We start from the raw sequence: 23398 nt of genomic DNA, 5'->3' as shown, positions 1-23398 counted from the left end.
TTTACTTATATCCACTAGAATTAGAATGTCACAAAATGTTCATGTATTTTGAGATACTATATTAACCATATTTTTTATCTTCTCCTCGTTAGGATGTGTTGACCTCCTGGGAGGGTGGTGGTTAATTCCTATTGCGATAAACAACTTGCCTGACAGCACTCCTCTCACAGGTAAACCAGCCCCATCCCATACCCCCAACCACCTCCTTTATCTAATAATCACAAACCGAGCCAATATTCCCCTGCCCTAAATCAATCCCGGGCCAGGGAACAGACAAAGACAATCCCTATGTCCCAAAGCCCTCCACAATTATTCAAGCCAGCCAATTCTAAACTGTTTGACCTGCTCTGCCTTTCCTTGCCCATGGAAATTCCAGGAAAGGCTACAGTCTGTAGTGCATTTGCCATGACCCACTTGGTGTTACATGGAATCGTTGCCTCGCTGTATTATATATGTACCCAAAACTAATATTACACCGCATGTTAACTATACTGGAATTAAAATAAAAACACTCTTATCTTTAAAAAACAAACACAAACACTATGATCTTTACTCCTGCCTCTTGACACTGGTGTTCGTGTCCCCGTGACCCTAGGTGATTCTGTAATTTATAAGAAAAGCATATTTAGTCGACTTAATGACAATGAAAATATATGTCTCACATTTGGTCATTGTCGATGGTTCCTGGCTCACGGCTTCCAAAACCCTTGGGATTTCCTGAGTGAGAAGAGCAATGGGAGCATCTTTTGTCATCCTATTGGTCTCCTGCCCTCAGTTTCTGAAATTGCTTTGGAGTCATAAAAGTGAAACGGGTGTCTCATGATTCATAATAGACCCTTTCCACCACAACTGGGTTTACATTCCTGATGTGACTTGTGGAAAGCACCTAAAGATGGTGGCTGGTTGCCAGGGGAACCAACGATGCATACAGGGGGGAAACTTTTAGTCCCACTCCCTGATCTTCAGGGATGGGCTAGGGGCTGGCCGTTGCATCAAGAACCAATGGCCAGTCCTTAATAGATAGAAAGCCTATATAATAAAGCCTCCCTAAAAACACAAAATGACAGAGTTTGAAGAGCTTCCAGGTTGGTGAACATGTGGAGATAATGGGGAGAGTGGCTTGTTTAGACAGCATGGAAGCTCCACACCTTTTTCCCACACCTGCCCTACATGTGTCTTCCGTTTAGCTGTTTCTGAATCCTACATTTTATAATAAATCAGTCATCGAATAAGTAAAATATTTGGGTTCTATGAGTTCTAATTAATTGAACCCAAGGGAAGGGCTTGTGGCTTGTGGCTCTGATCTATAGCCGGACAGTCAGTAACGACCTAAACTTGTGAACGGAGTTTAAGGAGTTGGCCTGGGAACCTCCAAGCAATAGCTGCTGGGTCATAACCATATAATAACCTGGGCTTGTGGCTAGGGTCTGAAGTGGGGAGGGGTGTCAATCTCGTAGGACTGAAGTGTGAAGCTGTGGGATCTAATGCTATGTCCCAGGACGTGTGACACAGTTGAGTTAAATTGTGGGACAGCTGGCTGATGTCCAAGAGTTGCTTATCATTGGTACGGGGAACCCCCTCAGTGGAATTGGGACCCGGAGACTTCTACCCTCCTCCCATCTCTAGGGGAACTTCAAGCAACACTAACCTTTTCTTTCAAAGACACTGACCCGTCATCACGCAGTCACTTTTATACACTAAAACACAAACACAGCTCTCTGAATTTTTTCCAGCCGTTTCCAAATGTGAAAAACATCCTATGGTCACAGACGGTAGAAAACCAGGCAGTTGGCTGATGTGGCCTGTGAGTAGCAGTTTACCAATCCATGGTCTACAGCCCTTCTGCCTCGCTCTCCCACTACCTAGCTGTGTGTTCCCCAGCGAGTGGGTGAATCCGTGTGTCTCCATTCAACATGTGTAAAACGAGGTTAATAATAGAATCTACTTCCTACAGTTCCTATGGGAGTATTAAATTAGTTAATACATTTAAAGCACCTAGAATCATGCATAGTACATAGTGCATAGCCTCGGTGCTATCTGACACTAACCGGCTAGAGTTGGGCCAAACTTCCAGATTAAGGGCACAGTCCTCCAGAAGATTGCCCTCACTTCAGTCACCAGCCGCATGCCCAGGAATCCGCAGGTCACCCTCACCTCTGGCTCGTGGGCTAAAGATTCAGCGCTTCCCAGTTCCCCCTCTGATACTTTGATAATTCACGACCGTGACTCACAGAACTCACGAAAGCACTGTGCTTGTGATTACAGTTTCATTACAGCATTAGGATATGAATGAGAACTAGCCAAAGGGTGAGACTCATAGTGTAAGATCTGAAAGGGCTACAAAAGTGAAACTTGTTTTCCTCTCTGTGTTGTCAGGATGTCATAGCCTCCAAGCACATCAATGGGGCCTACCGGGGACATTAAACACTAGGGAAATGCCAAGAATCTAGAGGCCACCTTTTAGAAACCAAGGACAAAAATCTGTATTTTGCCGGCCACGTTCTTTATTCCAAGCAAACGCTCTGTAGGTATTTCTGTTCATCGTAACTTTTAAGCCCTATGGAAACTGGCACAGCATGGAAGGTGATCATCCAAAGAGAACTTTTTCCCCAAGTAACCAGTTTCCCCAGAACTGTGGATACCTATCAGGGCACTGATTAATGTTGCACTAGATCAATGTGAAGCAACAGCATTTTCAGAACATCCACCTGCCCTGCGGAGGAAAACTATCTCTGGGTTTTTTCAAGTTGTTCTTTTTACTATTACTCAAAGGAGTTAGCTATTGGTCTTTATGTTTGTGTCATCAAAAATAATTGGCGTGTGTTCCTAGAAAATATGCCGCTGTTAGCTTTGACTTGCAGGCACTTTACGGAAAGCTCTGAGACGTGTTTCCCCTCTTGTCACAACGGTCTACTCTCAGGTCCATTCAGGGAGGCAGAAAAGCCGACTGCAAACATTGGAAAGGCTTGGGGCTCCAACTCCAATGCCTGAGTTAAGTCCTCCAAGCATTAGCGAAACGTGCTCGGGCCTGGGAGAGAGAATTGTCGCCGCGTCCTGGGTCTTGCGCCATCGCTAGGCTCGTGCGCCCGTTGGTCCTCCGACTGGGCCTTTTTGCAGGAAGGGTTTGGAGACGCAGGGGCTGGGGTCGGTGCGCGCCAGGCGCTGCAATGGGACGCGAGGCGCCCCGCCGCCCCCGGGCCCGGCCCCTCGGCCTCTCGGGCCCTCGCTGCGCATGTGCGGCGCCGCAGCGCAGGCTTTCCTTCTGGGAGACGGATTTCGCGGGCGAAGGGACCCGGCGCCCTCTTCTGCGCACGTGTGCCCTCCAAGGCCTGGCTGCAGCGCCCCGGGGGCGGGGGCGGGGGCCGAGTCCCGGGGCCCGAAGCCCTCCACGTGGTTGATGTCGGGCGGGCTTGAGAGGTGGGGGAAGAACAATAGGGGTCAGCAGGCCTTTGGGGGTAGGCGTGGATCGGGGCGTGTCGAAAGCTGCAGTGACCCTCCTCGACCTGGGTCCGTGAGCCCGGGGCGGCCGGGGTCCCCGCACTGCCTTCTGGCTGGTGCCCTGGCGCCGCGCTGCAGGTGTGGTGCCTGGAGCGCATCCAGCGGTGCCGGGCGCGCAAGGGCTGGACACCAAGGCGAGGAGCGCCCTCCGGGCTGTGGAAAGAGAACCAAGCTTTCCTGAAGGTCGGAAACGTTCCAGGGGGAGCGCTGCCCGCTTTTCCAATGGCATCTAACCTTTCACCCTTACAGCAGCGCTCCAAGTCCGCCTTTTAGGTCATGGGCTGCAACCCCGTAGTGAGTATGGGCGGTGAAATCTGTTTAGTGAGCTGCACTAACAGTTTTATTTGCCAGTATTTTTAGGTCGGACGTAATTTTCATAGAATGATTTGCACATAATTTACAGAGAACAAAAATGCAAAAATTGCCGATGGACCTGTGTAACAACCGCCCCCCCCCCACCCCGTGAAAATACAGAACAGTGTACTTCCCCAGAAAGTGCTGCCCCTTTTTAGTCAACCCCCACCCCCTGACCACCGCTTAAGGATCAATCAGTTTTACAATTTTATCTCTGCGGGTTAATTTCGCGTTTGTAGTACATCACGGAAGTGGCATCCTGCAGTATGTACTCTTGTATGGGGGCATTATTTAAAAATAGGTAAGATACTGTAGAATACCATATATATTCCCTTGTGACAAGGAGTGTTTTATGAAATTTGGTAAATTTCATAAATTATATGTAGTACATATAACTGTATTTTTTTTAAAGGACTGTTTACTGAGCATCCGTGAACCGCACACTCTTTCTAGTGCTGGGGACACAGTACTGAATCAAGCAGACAAAAAAACGCTGCCTTCTTGTAATTTAGTTGAAGTAGAGGTAGTCAGCTAACAATGTGCATTATCATACTGTATATTAGATAGTAAATTATAAGTTAGAAAGTAGATCAGGTAAAGGGAGATGGGGGGATTAAGTTTAAATTAGGTAGACAGCAGAGGCCTCCTTGGTGATTTTGAAGCAAAGACTTGAAGAGATGAAGACTAAGGGTGCCTGGTCTCTAGCTTACTTTAAGAATACTATATATAATACCGCGACATACAAAATATGTGTTAATTGTTATTGATAAGGCTTCCAGTCAACAGTAGGCAATTAGTTACATATTGCAGGATCCAAAGTAATATGCGGATTTCAAACTGCATGGGTGGGGGGTAGGTGTCTCTATACCCCATGCGGTTCAGAGGTTAACTGTGTGATGGTGGGGACATTAAGACAGACCTGCAGATGAAAAAGATCATAAGGTTAGTAGGAACAATTATATACCAATAAATTAGATGACCTAGAAAATGGACAAATTCCTAGAAGCACACAAGCTACTGAAACCGATTGAAGAAGAAAGAGAACAGCCCTATATCAGACCTATAATGAATGGACTGAATCAGTAAGCAAAAACCTCTCCACAAAGAAAAGCTCAGAACCAGATGGCTTAACTGGAAAATTCTATAAAACACTTAAGGAACTAATGGAAATTATTCTCAAATCTCCCAGCAGTGTCTGACTTTTTGATGCTATCTATCCTGGTGGGTATGAAGTGATACTAAAGCCAGACAGAGACATCGCAAGAAAATTACAAGCCCATATTTCTTAGGAGTATATATGAGAAAATCTTCAGCAAAATGTTATCAAACCAAATCTAGCATATTAAATGGATTATTAGTTTTTATTATTATTACTAGTATGAACAAGTGGGATTTATCCTAGAAATAAAAGAGTGGTTCATTATTTAAAAAAATCCATCAGCATACATTAATAGAATGAAGGAGGGGGAGCAATCCTGATCATCTCATCATCTCAATTAATGCAGAAAAAGTCTTTAACAAAGTTCAATACCCTTTTATGATGAAAATACAACAAACTAGAAGAAGGAAAATTCCTAAACATGATCAAGAAAACTTATGAATAACTCACAGATAACATATTCAGTGGTAAAAGACTAAAAGTTTTCCCTCTGCGATCCAGCACAGAACAAAGATGCCTTCTTTGAGCACTTTATTCAACATTGTGTTAAATGACAGCCAGAGCAATTAGCCAAGAAAAAGAAATGAAGGGCATCCAAATTAGAAAGAGAGATATAAAACTGTATCTATTCATAGGTAACATAATCTCAGTAAAATTAAAAAAAAAAAAAATCCCCGTCCTGCCTCAAACACAAACCAGTACAGCTAATAAAGAAATTCAGTAAAGCTGCAGGACACAAGATAGCATACAAAGTAAGTGGTATTTCCTTTTATTTTTTATTTTGTTTAAAGATTTTATTTATTTATTCATTATATATATATATAGAGAGAGAGAAGACAGAGAAAGAGAGAGAGAGAGAGAGAGAGGCAGAGACACAGGCAGAGGAGGAAGCAGGCTCCCCGCAGGGTGCGCGACGTGGGACTCGAATCTGGGTCTCCAGGATCGCGCCCTGGGCCAAAGCCCGGCACCAAACCGCTGAGCCACCCAGGGATCCCCGGAAGTGGTATTTCCATACAACATCAATGAACAATTCAAAAAAGACATTAAGCAAACAACTTGATAATAGTTTCCAAAGGAATAAAATACCAAGGAATAACTTAAACCAAGCACGTACACTTCTACACTGAAAATTACGAAAACACTGCTGAGAAAAGTTAAAGGCCTAAGCAAAAGGAAAGGTAGCATGCGATCGTTGATTGGGAAACTTGATATTTTTAAGATGCGGTATTGCCCAAAGGCATCTACAGCTTCAATGAAATCCCTATCAAAACTCAGTAGCTCCTTTTGCAGAAATGGAAAAGATGATCCTTAAATGCATATGGAACTGCAAGAGACCTGGAAGCGCCGAAACAATCTTGAAAAGAACAAAGTTGGAGGGCTTACACTTCCTGATTTCGAAAATTACTACAAAATTATGGTATAATGATGTGGTGCTACCATATGGGTAGACATATAGATCGAGAGAATAAATGGAGACTCTAGAAATCAACCCATATACCTATGTTCAAGTGGTTTTTGACATGAGTGGCAAGAGCATTCAACAAGGAGAGGACTGTTCTTTCAACAAGTGGTCCTGGGAACATTTGCTAGGCACATGACAAAGAATGAACCTGGATCCTTACACCGTATGTAAATAGCTAACAAACACATGAAGAATGCTTGATGTTATTAGTCAGCAGGAAAAGGCAGATCAAAACCACAGTGAGATACCACTTCACAGGCACTACATGGCTAACATCAAAAAGTCAGATAACAACAAATGGTAGTGATGATGCCCTGAAACTAGAACCATTAAACACTGCTGGTGGGAATGTAAAATGCTGTAGCACTTTGGAAAAAACCTTGGCAGCTCCTCAATGGTTACACATAGGCCTACTTTGGACCCAGCAATTCCACGGCCAGGAATCTACCCAAAAGAATTGAAAGTGGTGTGTGCACCAACATGTATACACTGTTGACACAATCAGAGACATCAAAAGGTAGAAACAGGCGCCAGGGTGATGCAGTCAGTTGAGCATCCAACTCTCGGTTTCAGCTTAGGTACAGTGGTCTCCGGGTCATGAGATCAAGCCCAGCCTCGGGCTCAGCACAGGGTGTGGAGTCTGCTGGAATTTCTCTCTCCCTCTCTCTCTTCCCCTTCACCTTGTGCTCTCTCTCTCTCTCTCTCTAATAAATAATTCTTTTTTAAGTACAAACAAGCCAAATGTCCATCAAAGGGTGAGTGAATCAAGAAAACATGGTATACAAAAACCATAAGATACCTAGGAATAAACCTAACCAAAGGGGCAAAGGATCTGTACTCTTGAAAACTATAGAACACTCATGAAAGAAACTGAAGAAAGCACGAAGAAATGGAAAAACAACACTCCGTGCTCGTGGATTGGAAGAACAAATATTGTTAAAATGCCTATGATATCTAGAGCAATCTAAAAATTCAATGCAATCCCTATCAAAATACTATCAACTTATTTCGGCGTTGAAACAAAGAATCCTAAAATTTGTATGGAACCAGAAAAGGACCCCAAATAGCCAACGGGATGGAATGTTGAAAAAGAAAACCAAAAGGGTGGCATCACGATTCCAGACCTCAAGCTCTATTCCAAAGCTGGAATCATCAAGAGAGTATGGTGGCACAGAAACAGATACGTAGATCAATGGAACAGAATAGAGAACCCATAAATGGACCCTCAACTCTGTGGTGAACTAATCTTCAACCAAGCAGGAAAGAATATCCGATGGAAAAAAGTCTCTTCAACAAATGGTGTTGGGAAAATTGGACAGCCACATGCTGAAGAATGAAACTGGATCATTTTCTTACACCATGCACAGAAATAGACTCAGAATGGAAGAAAGACCTAAATGTGAGACAGGAGTCCATCAAAATCCTAGAGGAGAACACAGGCGGCAACCTTTGTGACCTTGGCTGCAGCAACTCCTCACTAGACACATCTCCAAAGGTAAGGAAAACACAGGCAAAAATGAACTATTGGGACTTGATCAAGGTTAAAAGCTTTTGCACAGCAAAGGAAAGAGTCAACGAAATCGAAAGAAAACTGACAGTATGGGAGAAGATATTTGCAAATGACATATCAGGTAAAGGGCTAATATCCAAAATCCATAAAGAACTTATTAAATTCAACACCCAAAGAACAAAGAATCCAATCAGGAAATGGGCAGCAGACATGAACTGACAATTCTCCAGAGAGGACATACAAATGGCCAACGGACACATGAAAATATGCTCAATAGCATTGGCATCAGGGAAATACAAATAAAAACCACAATGAGATACCACCTCTCGCCAGTGAGAATGGCTAAAATTAACAAGTCGGGAAAGAACAGACATTGGCAAGGATGCAGAGAAAGGGGAACCCTTTTACACTGTTGCTGGGAAGGCAAGAAAAGAGTATGGAGGTTCCTCAAAAAGTAGAAAACAGAGCTACCCTATGACCCAGCAATTGCACAGCAGATATTCACCCCAAAGATACAAATGTAGTGATCTGAAGGGGCACCTGCATCCCAACTTATAGCAGCAATGTCCACAACAGCCAAACTATGGAAAGAGTCCCGATGTCCATTGACAGATGAATGGATAAAGAGGATGTATAGAGATATAGTTAGATAGATGGATAGATAGATAGATAGATAGATAGATAGAGAGAGAGAGAGAGAGATAGATAGATAACTAATCATTCACACATGATTAGTACTACTCAGCCATCAAAAAAAAAAGAAAGAAATTTTGCCAATTGCAATGATGTGGATGGAACTAAAGGCTATTATACTAAGTGAATAAAGTCAATGAGAGGAAGACAATTATCATAGGATCTCACTCATAGGTGGAATTTTAAGAAACAAAACAGGATCATATGGGAAGGGAGGGAAAAAAGAAAACAAAAGGACACCAGAGAGGGAGACAAACCATAAGAGACTCTTAATCACAGGAAATAAACTGAGGTTTGCTGGAGGGGAGGGGAGTGGGGCTAGGTGGGGCTAGGTGACGGACATTAAGAAGGGCACGTGGTGTAATGAGCACTGGATAGTATACTAAAGGCCACTAAATTAGACACTTTAAACGACTGAAGTATATCTCAATAAAGATGTTCTTTATTGAAACAAAAAAAAAACCGGAAAGTCTTAGAGTAGTCAAAGAAAACATATTCCCTTTAAGAACTAAGATTGTCAACTGACGTTTTTGTTTAATGCAAAGAAGTGGAGCAAGGCTTTATTTTAAGCTCTGGAGGAAACTGGTAGAACATAGAAAGAACATGGGGAGGGCATTTTTTTTTTCATTCACACACTTAGCATATGCAACTTTAATCAACCAAAAGAAAAAGTCCGAAATGTACAAGTGGAAAAAACATGTTGACACAGGCTTAACTAGTATCAGCTACTTTTATGTACAGCTGTATAAGTTCAAAAAAGCTATCCTATATGTATATACAAAAGTTGTTTATACACAAGTCTGTACAGAGGGTCTATACATTTATTTCCTCAGAACCCTTAGGTGCCACCTTTTGGTGAAGACACCAACACTTCATTCACATATCTTACCAAAAAAAGCCTATTTCCAGGATTGATAGCAGCACTGCATCCTGGATTCAGACCATGTAGGCTCCATTCCTTCTGTCAGTGCAAACCACACCAGGTGCCTGGGCTTCCCTAAATAGTTTTGCACAGAGTGCTCCAAAGTGAAAGTCCGTAAACCAACCCGAGATGAAGAAGCAGAGTCCTAATCAGGGTGCCACCATAGGTCCAGGCATAGGTGAGCCTGCCTGCCCTGTTCATTGACGGTACTCCAATTCATCTACACTGTGGGTCGAGGAGGAGTCGTGTGGGCTGCAGGACTGGAGGCAGATGGGACACGGGCCTGCGCGCACCGTCCTGGGGCCTGTAGCCACTGGGATCTGACACAGCCTCGAGCCACCCACCTTTGGGCAAAAGTGCGGGGCAAGGCTTGGGAATATTCTGGATGGTGGCTTTCGGAATGCCCAGGGTCGCTCCGGGTGCACAGAGGTCAGGGCTAGACTAGGGTTTCCCATGGGCATGAGGTCCATACACGTGAAGCCTAGAGGGAAGGGGCACGCGGGCGACTTGCCAGGAAGGAAGCTGTGGACTCAGGCCCGCATTTTCCTCCTAGACCCCAAAAGAGTGGATTGCGAGGTGGAGGCAAATGACTTGTGGCCCGGCGCAGCTCTTTTGCGACTCCCCGAGCCCTGGGCAGCTGACGAGGGGCTCGTCCTGGCAGGGCTGCTCCTGGCTGTGCTCAGCACAGAGGCAGCGCCGGGAGGAGTAGGGCCTGGGACCCACGCGACCCTGCAGGGGGCCTCGCTGGCAGTGCTGCTGGGCTCTGGGCTGGGCCTCGGGGGCCTCTGAGCCGCTAAGTGCCTCGGGCTGGGACTCACACGAGGGGCTTTCGGGGCTCCAGACACAGGGTTGTGTTGAGTGCTGGCTCGGGCGGTGGTGATGGGGGTGCTCCCGCAAGGGTGGCCCCGGGTGTTCGGGCCCAAGCTGTCCCCAGAGCGGTGTGTGCCGCTCGGGGCCCCGCTGGTTTGTGGCGTCACGCTGAGAGCTCCAAAGGTGCGCTTCCGACCTGGGGCAGCCTGTCTCCTCCCCAAGCCTGCGGGGGCTGCGCCAACCCCCAAGCTCAAGGGGGCTGGGCTTGCACCGCCAGCTATTGGGCAGGGCTGCCGGCTGTTGGGCCCAGCATTGGTCATGGAGCTAGGGGCGGTGGCCGTGCCGGGGGGCACGACAGCTGGGGTGGCAGCAACGCCTGGCTGGGTGCCAGCATGGGTCCCCGAGGTGCAGGAGGTGGGCGAGGAACCCCCGAAAGCCACCTGTGTGGCGCTGCCCAAGGTGAGCCGGCCTAGAGCCGAGGTCAGGGCCACGGCAGCGGTTGAGGCTGGAGCTGCCCGTTGTCCATAGGGGACAGCGCTGCGAAGGCTGGTGGCTCCCTGACACTGCCCGTCAGTGGCCCCGAATGTGGGCTGAGCTGGGGTTCCTGGGTTCCCACGGGGACGGTTCCCAGGTGGGCTGTGGCTCCAGAGCCCCAGCGTGTGCAGGCCAGTGGTGGCTGTGACTGAGCCCATGCTGTCTCTGGAGGGCATCGGAAGGGCCTGGGCAGATGGAAAGAAGCTCCCACTGGAGCCAGGGGGAGACCCCAAGAGCAGAGGCTGGCAAGGGGGAGTGCAGTCCATGGGGGTGACCTGGCCGTCAGAGGCTGGCTGGGGAGCCAAGCCTGCGGATGTGCCGCTTGAGGGGCTGGAAGGGACAGCACAAGTGACCGGCAGGCTCCTGGAAGGGGGGGCACGAGGCCCCACGGCGGGAGGGGAGCTCCGGGAGCTGAACACGGGACAGTCAACACACATGGGGCTAGGGCACTGCGTTCTGGAGGTGCTGGTAACAGCGGGGAAGGCACAGCTGGCATCCGTTAAACCGCTGACCCAGTTGGTTGGCAGAGAGCCCCCTCCCTCGCCTCCCATCCGAGGGCAGTGCCTGCCGCGCTTCACCCTGGGGGGGCGCAGGGACTCTGCAGCAGCTGCGGGAATGGAACAGCCAGGAGCTGGGCTGCTCCGTGCACACGCCAGGCCTGATGCAGAGCAGGGAGCAGGCCTGGAGGGGTCCGGGGCCTCGGCACACAGGTCAGCCCTGCCCGATCCCCATCCCGGGCAGGAAGCAGAGGCCAGCAAGGTGCATGGGGCTGGAGGTGAGGATCGTGCACAGGTGCCAGGGAGGGGCTGTGACAGGGAGGAGGTGGCGCCAGGGGAGCTGGGCTCCCCCCGAGACAGAGGCGGCACAGAGACAGCCCCTCCACCAGGCGACAGGACAGCCAGGGGACCCGGGGAGTCCTGCTCCGCCCGCTGTGCACTCAGGCCAGGGGCTGGAGCGACAGCTGGCAGTACAACGGCCCGAGCAGCAGGCCCGGGCAAGGCACTGGAAGGGCACCTGGAGCCGCACCTCGAGACGCCCTCCACCTCCCCTCGCAGAGCACGGTCGATGCGCTGGAGGGCGGCTTTCTTCTCCCCGTCTAGGTCCCCAGCGGTGACTCCAAAGCCGAGCTCAGGGGCTGGCGGCAGCCGCACAGGACCCCCTGGCCTGTGTGGCAGCAGAGGGATCTTGCGTCTTCGGGGCCTGGAGCAGTCAGATGTGGGTGAGCGGTCCTTGCAGGGTTCTTTCTGCCCCGTGGTGGCACCCGCCTCCTGCTGGCGCTGGTTCTTCATCTGGCAGGGCACAGGAGGCGCAGCGGGACACGAGGGGCTGTCTTGGCTGACTTTCTCTGGGGGCCTCGGGGGCAGCCGGCCCTGTCTTCTGGCTGGACCCCTCCTCCTCTGCACGGACGGGAACTCCCTGGTGGAGCTGTAGGAGCTGCTGATGGCATTTCGAGTGCTGCACGAGCTCCTGCTGGACCTGTGGGACTTGTCGTCTGCTGCGTCGGCTGCTCTCTCTGCGGGGAGGCTTCTGTGCAGAGGCCCAGGCCTGGGCACGAAGGAACACAGGCTTCTGTCCACACCGAAGGGCCTGAATGCCGGCTGTGCTGCCCCGGCACCTTTAGGGCACCTTCTCCGAGCATCTGGGGGCTCTGTGAGGGCAGGGTCCTCCTCCTCCCGGGCGCTCCACGCCCTCTTCACTGCGGAGACGTCTTGGCCACAGCTGGGTGCTGCCACTGGCCCCGGGGTGACCAGCCGCAGCTGCGGCACGTAGGCAGGGAGTCTGCCCAGGGTGGACGCGGAGGTGAGGGACGCCTGTGCTTGGGGGGCTGACAGCATCGTCCTGTGCAGGCCGCCCCGCCTGCAGATCTGGGTGATGAGCCCCAGAACAGAGCGCAGGGCCCACGGGATCACAGAGTACCTTGTGGCCGATGCTAGGAACCAGCGCCGATCCCGGGTCGCGGCACACTTGTAGGATGGCCTAGGAGTTGACCCCGGCGTTTGGACCGCTGGGCCACCCCTGCGGGCCAAGGCTGGTCGGGGGGCGCAGTGAGCGGGCTGCAGGCGGCCGAGGCCTGCTGCCGGGGGCCCACCCCGCGGGGCCCGGGCCGTGCCTGAGGGGCGCAGCCTGCCCAGGTAGGTGCCCTTCGAGCACTTGGCTCCGGGCGGAGGCCGTGCATACAGAGCTGGGCTCCCAGCGCTCTCCTTCGGTTGCCAACGTGGCGGCGAAGGCCCAGAGCAGTGTTTGGCCCGTTGCCAGGACACGGCTTTGGAACCCAGGGCGCCTCAGGGTGCGCGCGCGCGGGCACGAGGCCCGCGAGGCCCGGGGGGCGCAGGGATTGTGCAGGCGGGCGCCTGAGCCCTGGCACCGCGATGGCAGGGATCCGGCCAAGGTGTGGCCACCCCGCGACCACCAGCCTCAGCTTTTCCCAGATCTCCTGCGGTGATGCTTGAGCTGAGGCACAGGAATCGCCTGGCACTCAGGGGTCCTTGTCCCTCGGCAGGGCCCCAGGGCCCTCAGGGAGGGTCCCTGGCATGATCCCCGCTCAATACAAACTGACTTTTCAATACAAACTGTGAAAGCCAGAAAACGATGCAGTCCCAGAAGATGTATCAGGATCCCGAGCTCTTTCTTAGCAGAAGGAACAGGGAACACTAGATCTCCTCCATCTTCCTACAGGTGGAAGTACCTTTATGATGGTTTTTTACCATAGAAAGTTTTCATATTTTCCATAACATAATCTAATTTTTCCCCTATGGTAAAAGTGAGAGTCTCTCCACCTAAAGATTTAGGACATATAGCCTTATATTTTTAAAATGTTCATCGTTTTACATCTTCGTTTCTATGCAGTATTTCATACAGTCGAACGGCATTTACTATAGAGCAGAGGTTGACAAAATTTAGTTTAGGAAAAGGGCCGAATAGTAAACAACTTAGGTTTTCTAGGCCATATGGCCTCTATCACAAGTCAACTCGCTGCTGTAGAGTGACAGCAGCCATAGACAATAATAAATAAGTCAATATTGCTATGTTTCAATGAAACTTTACTTATATCCACTAGAATTAGAATGTCACAAAATGTTCATGTATTTTGAGATACTATATTAACCATATTTTTTATCTTCTCCTCGTTAGGATGTGTTGACCTCCTGGGAGGGTGGTGGTTAATTCCTATTGCGATAAACAACTTGCCTGACAGCACTCCTCTCACAGGTAAACCAGCCCCATCCCATACCCCCAACCACCTCCTTTATCTAATAATCACAAACCGAGCCAATATTCCCCTGCCCTAAATCAATCCCGGGCCAGGGAACAGACAAAGACAATCCCTATGTCCCAAAGCCCTCCACAATTATTCAAGCCAGCCAATTCTAAACTGTTTGACCTGCTCTGCCTTTCCTTGCCCATGGAAATTCCAGGAAAGGCTACAGTCTGTAGTGCATTTGCCATGACCCACTTGGTGTTACATGGAATCGTTGCCTCGCTGTATTATATATGTACCCAAAACTAATATTACACCGCATGTTAACTATACTGGAATTAAAATAAAAACACTCTTATCTTTAAAAAACAAACACAAACACTATGATCTTTACTCCTGCCTCTTGACACTGGTGTTCGTGTCCCCGTGACCCTAGGTGATTCTGTAATTTATAAGAAAAGCATATTTAGTCGACTTAATGACAATGAAAATATATGTCTCACATTTGGTCATTGTCGATGGTTCCTGGCTCACGGCTTCCAAAACCCTTGGGATTTCCTGAGTGAGAAGAGCAATGGGAGCATCTTTTGTCATCCTATTGGTCTCCTGCCCTCAGTTTCTGAAATTGCTTTGGAGTCATAAAAGTGAAACGGGTGTCTCATGATTCATAATAGACCCTTTCCACCACAACTGGGTTTACATTCCTGATGTGACTTGTGGAAAGCACCTAAAGATGGTGGCTGGTTGCCAGGGGAACCAACGATGCATACAGGGGGGAAACTTTTAGTCCCACTCCCTGATCTTCAGGGATGGGCTAGGGGCTGGCCGTTGCATCAAGAACCAATGGCCAGTCCTTAATAGATAGAAAGCCTATATAATAAAGCCTCCCTAAAAACACAAAATGACAGAGTTTGAAGAGCTTCCAGGTTGGTGAACATGTGGAGATAATGGGGAGAGTGGCTTGTTTAGACAGCATGGAAGCTCCACACCTTTTTCCCACACCTGCCCTACATGTGTCTTCCGTTTAGCTGTTTCTGAATCCTACATTTTATAATAAATCAGTCATCGAATAAGTAAAATATTTGGGTTCTATGAGTTCTAATTAATTGAACCCAAGGGAAGGGCTTGTGGCTTGTGGCTCTGATCTATAGCCGGACAGTCAGTAACGACCTAAACTTGTGAACGGAGTTTAAGGAGTTGGCCTGGGAACCTCCAAGCAATAGCTGCTGGGTCATAACCATATAATAACCTGGGCTTGTGGCTAGGGTCTGAAGTGGGGAGGGGTGTCAATCTCGTAGGACTGAAGTGTGAAGCTGTGGGATCTAATGCTATGTCCCAGGACGTGTGACACAGTTGAGTTAAATTGTGGGACAGCTGGCTGATGTCCAAGAGTTGCTTATCATTGGTACGGGGAACCCCCTCAGTGGAATTGGGACCCGGAGACTTCTACCCTCCTCCCATCTCTAGGGGAACTTCAAGCAACACTAACCTTTTCTTTCAAAGACACTGACCCGTCATCACGCAGTCACTTTTATACACTAAAACACAAACACAGCTCTCTGAATTTTTTCCAGCCGTTTCCAAATGTGAAAAACATCCTATGGTCACAGACGGTAGAAAACCAGGCAGTTGGCTGATGTGGCCTGTGAGTAGCAGTTTACCAATCCATGGTCTACAGCCCTTCTGCCTCGCTCTCCCACTACCTAGCTGTGTGTTCCCCAGCGAGTGGGTGAATCCGTGTGTCTCCATTCAACATGTGTAAAACGAGGTTAATAATAGAATCTACTTCCTACAGTTCCTATGGGAGTATTAAATTAGTTAATACATTTAAAGCACCTAGAATCATGCATAGTACATAGTGCATAGCCTCGGTGCTATCTGACACTAACCGGCTAGAGTTGGGCCAAACTTCCAGATTAAGGGCACAGTCCTCCAGAAGATTGCCCTCACTTCAGTCACCAGCCGCATGCCCAGGAATCCGCAGGTCACCCTCACCTCTGGCTCGTGGGCTAAAGATTCAGCGCTTCCCAGTTCCCCCTCTGATACTTTGATAATTCACGACCGTGACTCACAGAACTCACGAAAGCACTGTGCTTGTGATTACAGTTTCATTACAGCATTAGGATATGAATGAGAACTAGCCAAAGGGTGAGACTCATAGTGTAAGATCTGAAAGGGCTACAAAAGTGAAACTTGTTTTCCTCTCTGTGTTGTCAGGATGTCATAGCCTCCAAGCACATCAATGGGGCCTACCGGGGACATTAAACACTAGGGAAATGCCAAGAATCTAGAGGCCACCTTTTAGAAACCAAGGACAAAAATCTGTATTTTGCCGGCCACGTTCTTTATTCCAAGCAAACGCTCTGTAGGTATTTCTGTTCATCGTAACTTTTAAGCCCTATGGAAACTGGCACAGCATGGAAGGTGATCATCCAAAGAGAACTTTTTCCCCAAGTAACCAGTTTCCCCAGAACTGTGGATACCTATCAGGGCACTGATTAATGTTGCACTAGATCAATGTGAAGCAACAGCATTTTCAGAACATCCACCTGCCCTGCGGAGGAAAACTATCTCTGGGTTTTTTCAAGTTGTTCTTTTTACTATTACTCAAAGGAGTTAGCTATTGGTCTTTATGTTTGTGTCATCAAAAATAATTGGCGTGTGTTCCTAGAAAATATGCCGCTGTTAGCTTTGACTTGCAGGCACTTTACGGAAAGCTCTGAGACGTGTTTCCCCTCTTGTCACAACGGTCTACTCTCAGGTCCATTCAGGGAGGCAGAAAAGCCGACTGCAAACATTGGAAAGGCTTGGGGCTCCAACTCCAATGCCTGAGTTAAGTCCTCCAAGCATTAGCGAAACGTGCTCGGGCCTGGGAGAGAGAATTGTCGCCGCGTCCTGGGTCTTGCGCCATCGCTAGGCTCGTGCGCCCGTTGGTCCTCCGACTGGGCCTTTTTGCAGGAAGGGTTTGGAGACGCAGGGGCTGGGGTCGGTGCGCGCCAGGCGCTGCAATGGGACGCGAGGCGCCCCGCCGCCCCCGGGCCCGGCCCCTCGGCCTCTCGGGCCCTCGCTGCGCATGTGCGGCGCCGCAGCGCAGGCTTTCCTTCTGGGAGACGGATTTCGCGGGCGAAGGGACCCGGCGCCCTCTTCTGCGCACGTGTGCCCTCCAAGGCCTGGCTGCAGCGCCCCGGGGGCGGGGGCGGGGGCCGAGTCCCGGGGCCCGAAGCCCTCCACGTGGTTGATGTCGGGCGGGCTTGAGAGGTGGGGGAAGAACAATAGGGGTCAGCAGGCCTTTGGGGGTAGGCGTGGATCGGGGCGTGTCGAAAGCTGCAGTGACCCTCCTCGACCTGGGTCCGTGAGCCCGGGGCGGCCGGGGTCCCCGCACTGCCTTCTGGCTGGTGCCCTGGCGCCGCGCTGCAGGTGTGGTGCCTGGAGCGCATCCAGCGGTGCCGGGCGCGCAAGGGCTGGACACCAAGGCGAGGAGCGCCCTCCGGGCTGTGGAAAGAGAACCAAGCTTTCCTGAAGGTCGGAAACGTTCCAGGGGGAGCGCTGCCCGCTTTTCCAATGGCATCTAACCTTTCACCCTTACAGCAGCGCTCCAAGTCCGCCTTTTAGGTCATGGGCTGCAACCCCGTAGTGAGTATGGGCGGTGAAATCTGTTTAGTGAGCTGCACTAACAGTTTTATTTGCCAGTATTTTTAGGTCGGACGTAATTTTCATAGAATGATTTGCACATAATTTACAGAGAACAAAAATGCAAAAATTGCCGATGGACCTGTGTAACAACCGCCCCCCCCCCACCCCGTGAAAATACAGAACAGTGTACTTCCCCAGAAAGTGCTGCCCCTTTTTAGTCAACCCCCACCCCCTGACCACCGCTTAAGGATCAATCAGTTTTACAATTTTATCTCTGCGGGTTAATTTCGCGTTTGTAGTACATCACGGAAGTGGCATCCTGCAGTATGTACTCTTGTATGGGGGCATTATTTAAAAATAGGTAAGATACTGTAGAATACCATATATATTCCCTTGTGACAAGGAGTGTTTTATGAAATTTGGTAAATTTCATAAATTATATGTAGTACATATAACTGTATTTTTTTTAAAGGACTGTTTACTGAGCATCCGTGAACCGCACACTCTTTCTAGTGCTGGGGACACAGTACTGAATCAAGCAGACAAAAAAACGCTGCCTTCTTGTAATTTAGTTGAAGTAGAGGTAGTCAGCTAACAATGTGCATTATCATACTGTATATTAGATAGTAAATTATAAGTTAGAAAGTAGATCAGGTAAAGGGAGATGGGGGGATTAAGTTTAAATTAGGTAGACAGCAGAGGCCTCCTTGGTGATTTTGAAGCAAAGACTTGAAGAGATGAAGACTAAGGGTGCCTGGTCTCTAGCTTACTTTAAGAATACTATATATAATACCGCGACATACAAAATATGTGTTAATTGTTATTGATAAGGCTTCCAGTCAACAGTAGGCAATTAGTTACATATTGCAGGATCCAAAGTAATATGCGGATTTCAAACTGCATGGGTGGGGGGTAGGTGTCTCTATACCCCATGCGGTTCAGAGGTTAACTGTGTGATGGTGGGGACATTAAGACAGACCTGCAGATGAAAAAGATCATAAGGTTAGTAGGAACAATTATATACCAATAAATTAGATGACCTAGAAAATGGACAAATTCCTAGAAGCACACAAGCTACTGAAACCGATTGAAGAAGAAAGAGAACAGCCCTATATCAGACCTATAATGAATGGACTGAATCAGTAAGCAAAAACCTCTCCACAAAGAAAAGCTCAGAACCAGATGGCTTAACTGGAAAATTCTATAAAACACTTAAGGAACTAATGGAAATTATTCTCAAATCTCCCAGCAGTGTCTGACTTTTTGATGCTATCTATCCTGGTGGGTATGAAGTGATACTAAAGCCAGACAGAGACATCGCAAGAAAATTACAAGCCCATATTTCTTAGGAGTATATATGAGAAAATCTTCAGCAAAATGTTATCAAACCAAATCTAGCATATTAAATGGATTATTAGTTTTTATTATTATTACTAGTATGAACAAGTGGGATTTATCCTAGAAATAAAAGAGTGGTTCATTATTTAAAAAAATCCATCAGCATACATTAATAGAATGAAGGAGGGGGAGCAATCCTGATCATCTCATCATCTCAATTAATGCAGAAAAAGTCTTTAACAAAGTTCAATACCCTTTTATGATGAAAATACAACAAACTAGAAGAAGGAAAATTCCTAAACATGATCAAGAAAACTTATGAATAACTCACAGATAACATATTCAGTGGTAAAAGACTAAAAGTTTTCCCTCTGCGATCCAGCACAGAACAAAGATGCCTTCTTTGAGCACTTTATTCAACATTGTGTTAAATGACAGCCAGAGCAATTAGCCAAGAAAAAGAAATGAAGGGCATCCAAATTAGAAAGAGAGATATAAAACTGTATCTATTCATAGGTAACATAATCTCAGTAAAATTAAAAAAAAAAAAAATCCCCGTCCTGCCTCAAACACAAACCAGTACAGCTAATAAAGAAATTCAGTAAAGCTGCAGGACACAAGATAGCATACAAAGTAAGTGGTATTTCCTTTTATTTTTTATTTTGTTTAAAGATTTTATTTATTTATTCATTATATATATATAGAGAGAGAGAGAAGACAGAGAAAGAGAGAGAGAGAGAGAGAGAGGCAGAGACACAGGCAGAGGAGGAAGCAGGCTCCCCGCAGGGTGCGCGACGTGGGACTCGAATCTGGGTCTCCAGGATCGCGCCCTGGGCCAAAGCCCGGCACCAAACCGCTGAGCCACCCAGGGATCCCCGGAAGTGGTATTTCCATACAACATCAATGAACAATTCAAAAAAGACATTAAGCAAACAACTTGATAATAGTTTCCAAAGGAATAAAATACCAAGGAATAACTTAAACCAAGCACGTACACTTCTACACTGAAAATTACGAAAACACTGCTGAGAAAAGTTAAAGGCCTAAGCAAAAGGAAAGGTAGCATGCGATCGTTGATTGGGAAACTTGATATTTTTAAGATGCGGTATTGCCCAAAGGCATCTACAGCTTCAATGAAATCCCTATCAAAACTCAGTAGCTCCTTTTGCAGAAATGGAAAAGATGATCCTTAAATGCATATGGAACTGCAAGAGACCTGGAAGCGCCGAAACAATCTTGAAAAGAACAAAGTTGGAGGGCTTACACTTCCTGATTTCGAAAATTACTACAAAATTATGGTATAATGATGTGGTGCTACCATATGGGTAGACATATAGATCGAGAGAATAAATGGAGACTCTAGAAATCAACCCATATACCTATGTTCAAGTGGTTTTTGACATGAGTGGCAAGAGCATTCAACAAGGAGAGGACTGTTCTTTCAACAAGTGGTCCTGGGAACATTTGCTAGGCACATGACAAAGAATGAACCTGGATCCTTACACCGTATGTAAATAGCTAACAAACACATGAAGAATGCTTGATGTTATTAGTCAGCAGGAAAAGGCAGATCAAAACCACAGTGAGATACCACTTCACAGGCACTACATGGCTAACATCAAAAAGTCAGATAACAACAAATGGTAGTGATGATGCCCTGAAACTAGAACCATTAAACACTGCTGGTGGGAATGTAAAATGCTGTAGCACTTTGGAAAAAACCTTGGCAGCTCCTCAATGGTTACACATAGGCCTACTTTGGACCCAGCAATTCCACGGCCAGGAATCTACCCAAAAGAATTGAAAGTGGTGTGTGCACCAACATGTATACACTGTTGACACAATCAGAGACATCAAAAGGTAGAAACAGGCGCCAGGGTGATGCAGTCAGTTGAGCATCCAACTCTCGGTTTCAGCTTAGGTACAGTGGTCTCCGGGTCATGAGATCAAGCCCAGCCTCGGGCTCAGCACAGGGTGTGGAGTCTGCTGGAATTTCTCTCTCCCTCTCTCTCTTCCCCTTCACCTTGTGCTCTCTCTCTCTCTCTCTCTAATAAATAATTCTTTTTTAAGTACAAACAAGCCAAATGTCCATCAAAGGGTGAGTGAATCAAGAAAACATGGTATACAAAAACCATAAGATACCTAGGAATAAACCTAACCAAAGGGGCAAAGGATCTGTACTCTTGAAAACTATAGAACACTCATGAAAGAAACTGAAGAAAGCACGAAGAAATGGAAAAACAACACTCCGTGCTCGTGGATTGGAAGAACAAATATTGTTAAAATGCCTATGATATCTAGAGCAATCTAAAAATTCAATGCAATCCCTATCAAAATACTATCAACTTATTTCGGCGTTGAAACAAAGAATCCTAAAATTTGTATGGAACCAGAAAAGGACCCCAAATAGCCAACGGGATGGAATGTTGAAAAAGAAAACCAAAAGGGTGGCATCACGATTCCAGACCTCAAGCTCTATTCCAAAGCTGGAATCATCAAGAGAGTATGGTGGCACAGAAACAGATACGTAGATCAATGGAACAGAATAGAGAACCCATAAATGGACCCTCAACTCTGTGGTGAACTAATCTTCAACCAAGCAGGAAAGAATATCCGATGGAAAAAAGTCTCTTCAACAAATGGTGTTGGGAAAATTGGACAGCCACATGCTGAAGAATGAAACTGGATCATTTTCTTACACCATGCACAGAAATAGACTCAGAATGGAAGAAAGACCTAAATGTGAGACAGGAGTCCATCAAAATCCTAGAGGAGAACACAGGCGGCAACCTTTGTGACCTTGGCTGCAGCAACTCCTCACTAGACACATCTCCAAAGGTAAGGAAAACACAGGCAAAAATGAACTATTGGGACTTGATCAAGGTTAAAAGCTTTTGCACAGCAAAGGAAAGAGTCAACGAAATCGAAAGAAAACTGACAGTATGGGAGAAGATATTTGCAAATGACATATCAGGTAAAGGGCTAATATCCAAAATCCATAAAGAACTTATTAAATTCAACACCCAAAGAACAAAGAATCCAATCAGGAAATGGGCAGCAGACATGAACTGACAATTCTCCAGAGAGGACATACAAATGGCCAACGGACACATGAAAATATGCTCAATAGCATTGGCATCAGGGAAATACAAATAAAAACCACAATGAGATACCACCTCTCGCCAGTGAGAATGGCTAAAATTAACAAGTCGGGAAAGAACAGACATTGGCAAGGATGCAGAGAAAGGGGAACCCTTTTACACTGTTGCTGGGAAGGCAAGAAAAGAGTATGGAGGTTCCTCAAAAAGTAGAAAACAGAGCTACCCTATGACCCAGCAATTGCACAGCAGATATTCACCCCAAAGATACAAATGTAGTGATCTGAAGGGGCACCTGCATCCCAACTTATAGCAGCAATGTCCACAACAGCCAAACTATGGAAAGAGTCCCGATGTCCATTGACAGATGAATGGATAAAGAGGATGTATAGAGATATAGTTAGATAGATGGATAGATAGATAGATAGATAGATAGATAGAGAGAGAGAGAGAGAGATAGATAGATAACTAATCATTCACACATGATTAGTACTACTCAGCCATCAAAAAAAAAAGAAAGAAATTTTGCCAATTGCAATGATGTGGATGGAACTAAAGGCTATTATACTAAGTGAATAAAGTCAATGAGAGGAAGACAATTATCATAGGATCTCACTCATAGGTGGAATTTTAAGAAACAAAACAGGATCATATGGGAAGGGAGGGAAAAAAGAAAACAAAAGGACACCAGAGAGGGAGACAAACCATAAGAGACTCTTAATCACAGGAAATAAACTGAGGTTTGCTGGAGGGGAGGGGAGTGGGGCTAGGTGGGGCTAGGTGACGGACATTAAGAAGGGCACGTGGTGTAATGAGCACTGGATAGTATACTAAAGGCCACTAAATTAGACACTTTAAACGACTGAAGTATATCTCAATAAAGATGTTCTTTATTGAAACAAAAAAAAAACCGGAAAGTCTTAGAGTAGTCAAAGAAAACATATTCCCTTTAAGAACTAAGATTGTCAACTGACGTTTTTGTTTAATGCAAAGAAGTGGAGCAAGGCTTTATTTTAAGCTCTGGAGGAAACTGGTAGAACATAGAAAGAACATGGGGAGGGCATTTTTTTTTTCATTCACACACTTAGCATATGCAACTTTAATCAACCAAAAGAAAAAGTCCGAAATGTACAAGTGGAAAAAACATGTTGACACAGGCTTAACTAGTATCAGCTACTTTTATGTACA

General features: G+C 47.1%; 1 protein-coding gene and 1 long non-coding RNA gene across 22 annotated transcripts in view; both read left to right on the top strand.

Annotated features, from left to right (window-relative positions):
* The window catches only part of LOC140632452 (uncharacterized), an 11320-nt gene extending 10093 nt beyond the window's left edge, over nucleotides 1-1227 (top strand). Inside the window, exon 3 of the long non-coding RNA XR_012030016.1 lies at nucleotides 93-1227. This is a non-coding gene — a long non-coding RNA (uncharacterized lncRNA). The remainder of the gene's footprint in view (nucleotides 1-92) is intronic.
* LOC140632457 (zinc finger protein 300-like) overlaps nucleotides 1-23398 on the top strand; it is a 187255-nt gene that overhangs the window by 129379 nt on the left and 34478 nt on the right. Inside the window, exon 5 of one of the 21 annotated variants that reach the window (XR_012030033.1) lies at nucleotides 14075-14152. The exons of the other annotated variants lie outside the window; for them this stretch is intronic. The gene's annotated coding sequence lies outside the window, so the exon portion shown is untranslated. The remainder of the gene's footprint in view (nucleotides 1-14074; nucleotides 14153-23398) is intronic. 21 annotated transcript variants of the gene reach the window in all.

The sequence above is a fragment of the Canis lupus genome, chromosome 4 (assembly GCF_048164855.1).
Source record: "Canis lupus baileyi chromosome 4, mCanLup2.hap1, whole genome shotgun sequence".
Taxonomy (NCBI): domain Eukaryota; kingdom Metazoa; phylum Chordata; class Mammalia; order Carnivora; family Canidae; genus Canis; species Canis lupus.
This window is presented reverse-complemented; position numbering and strand designations above follow the sequence as displayed.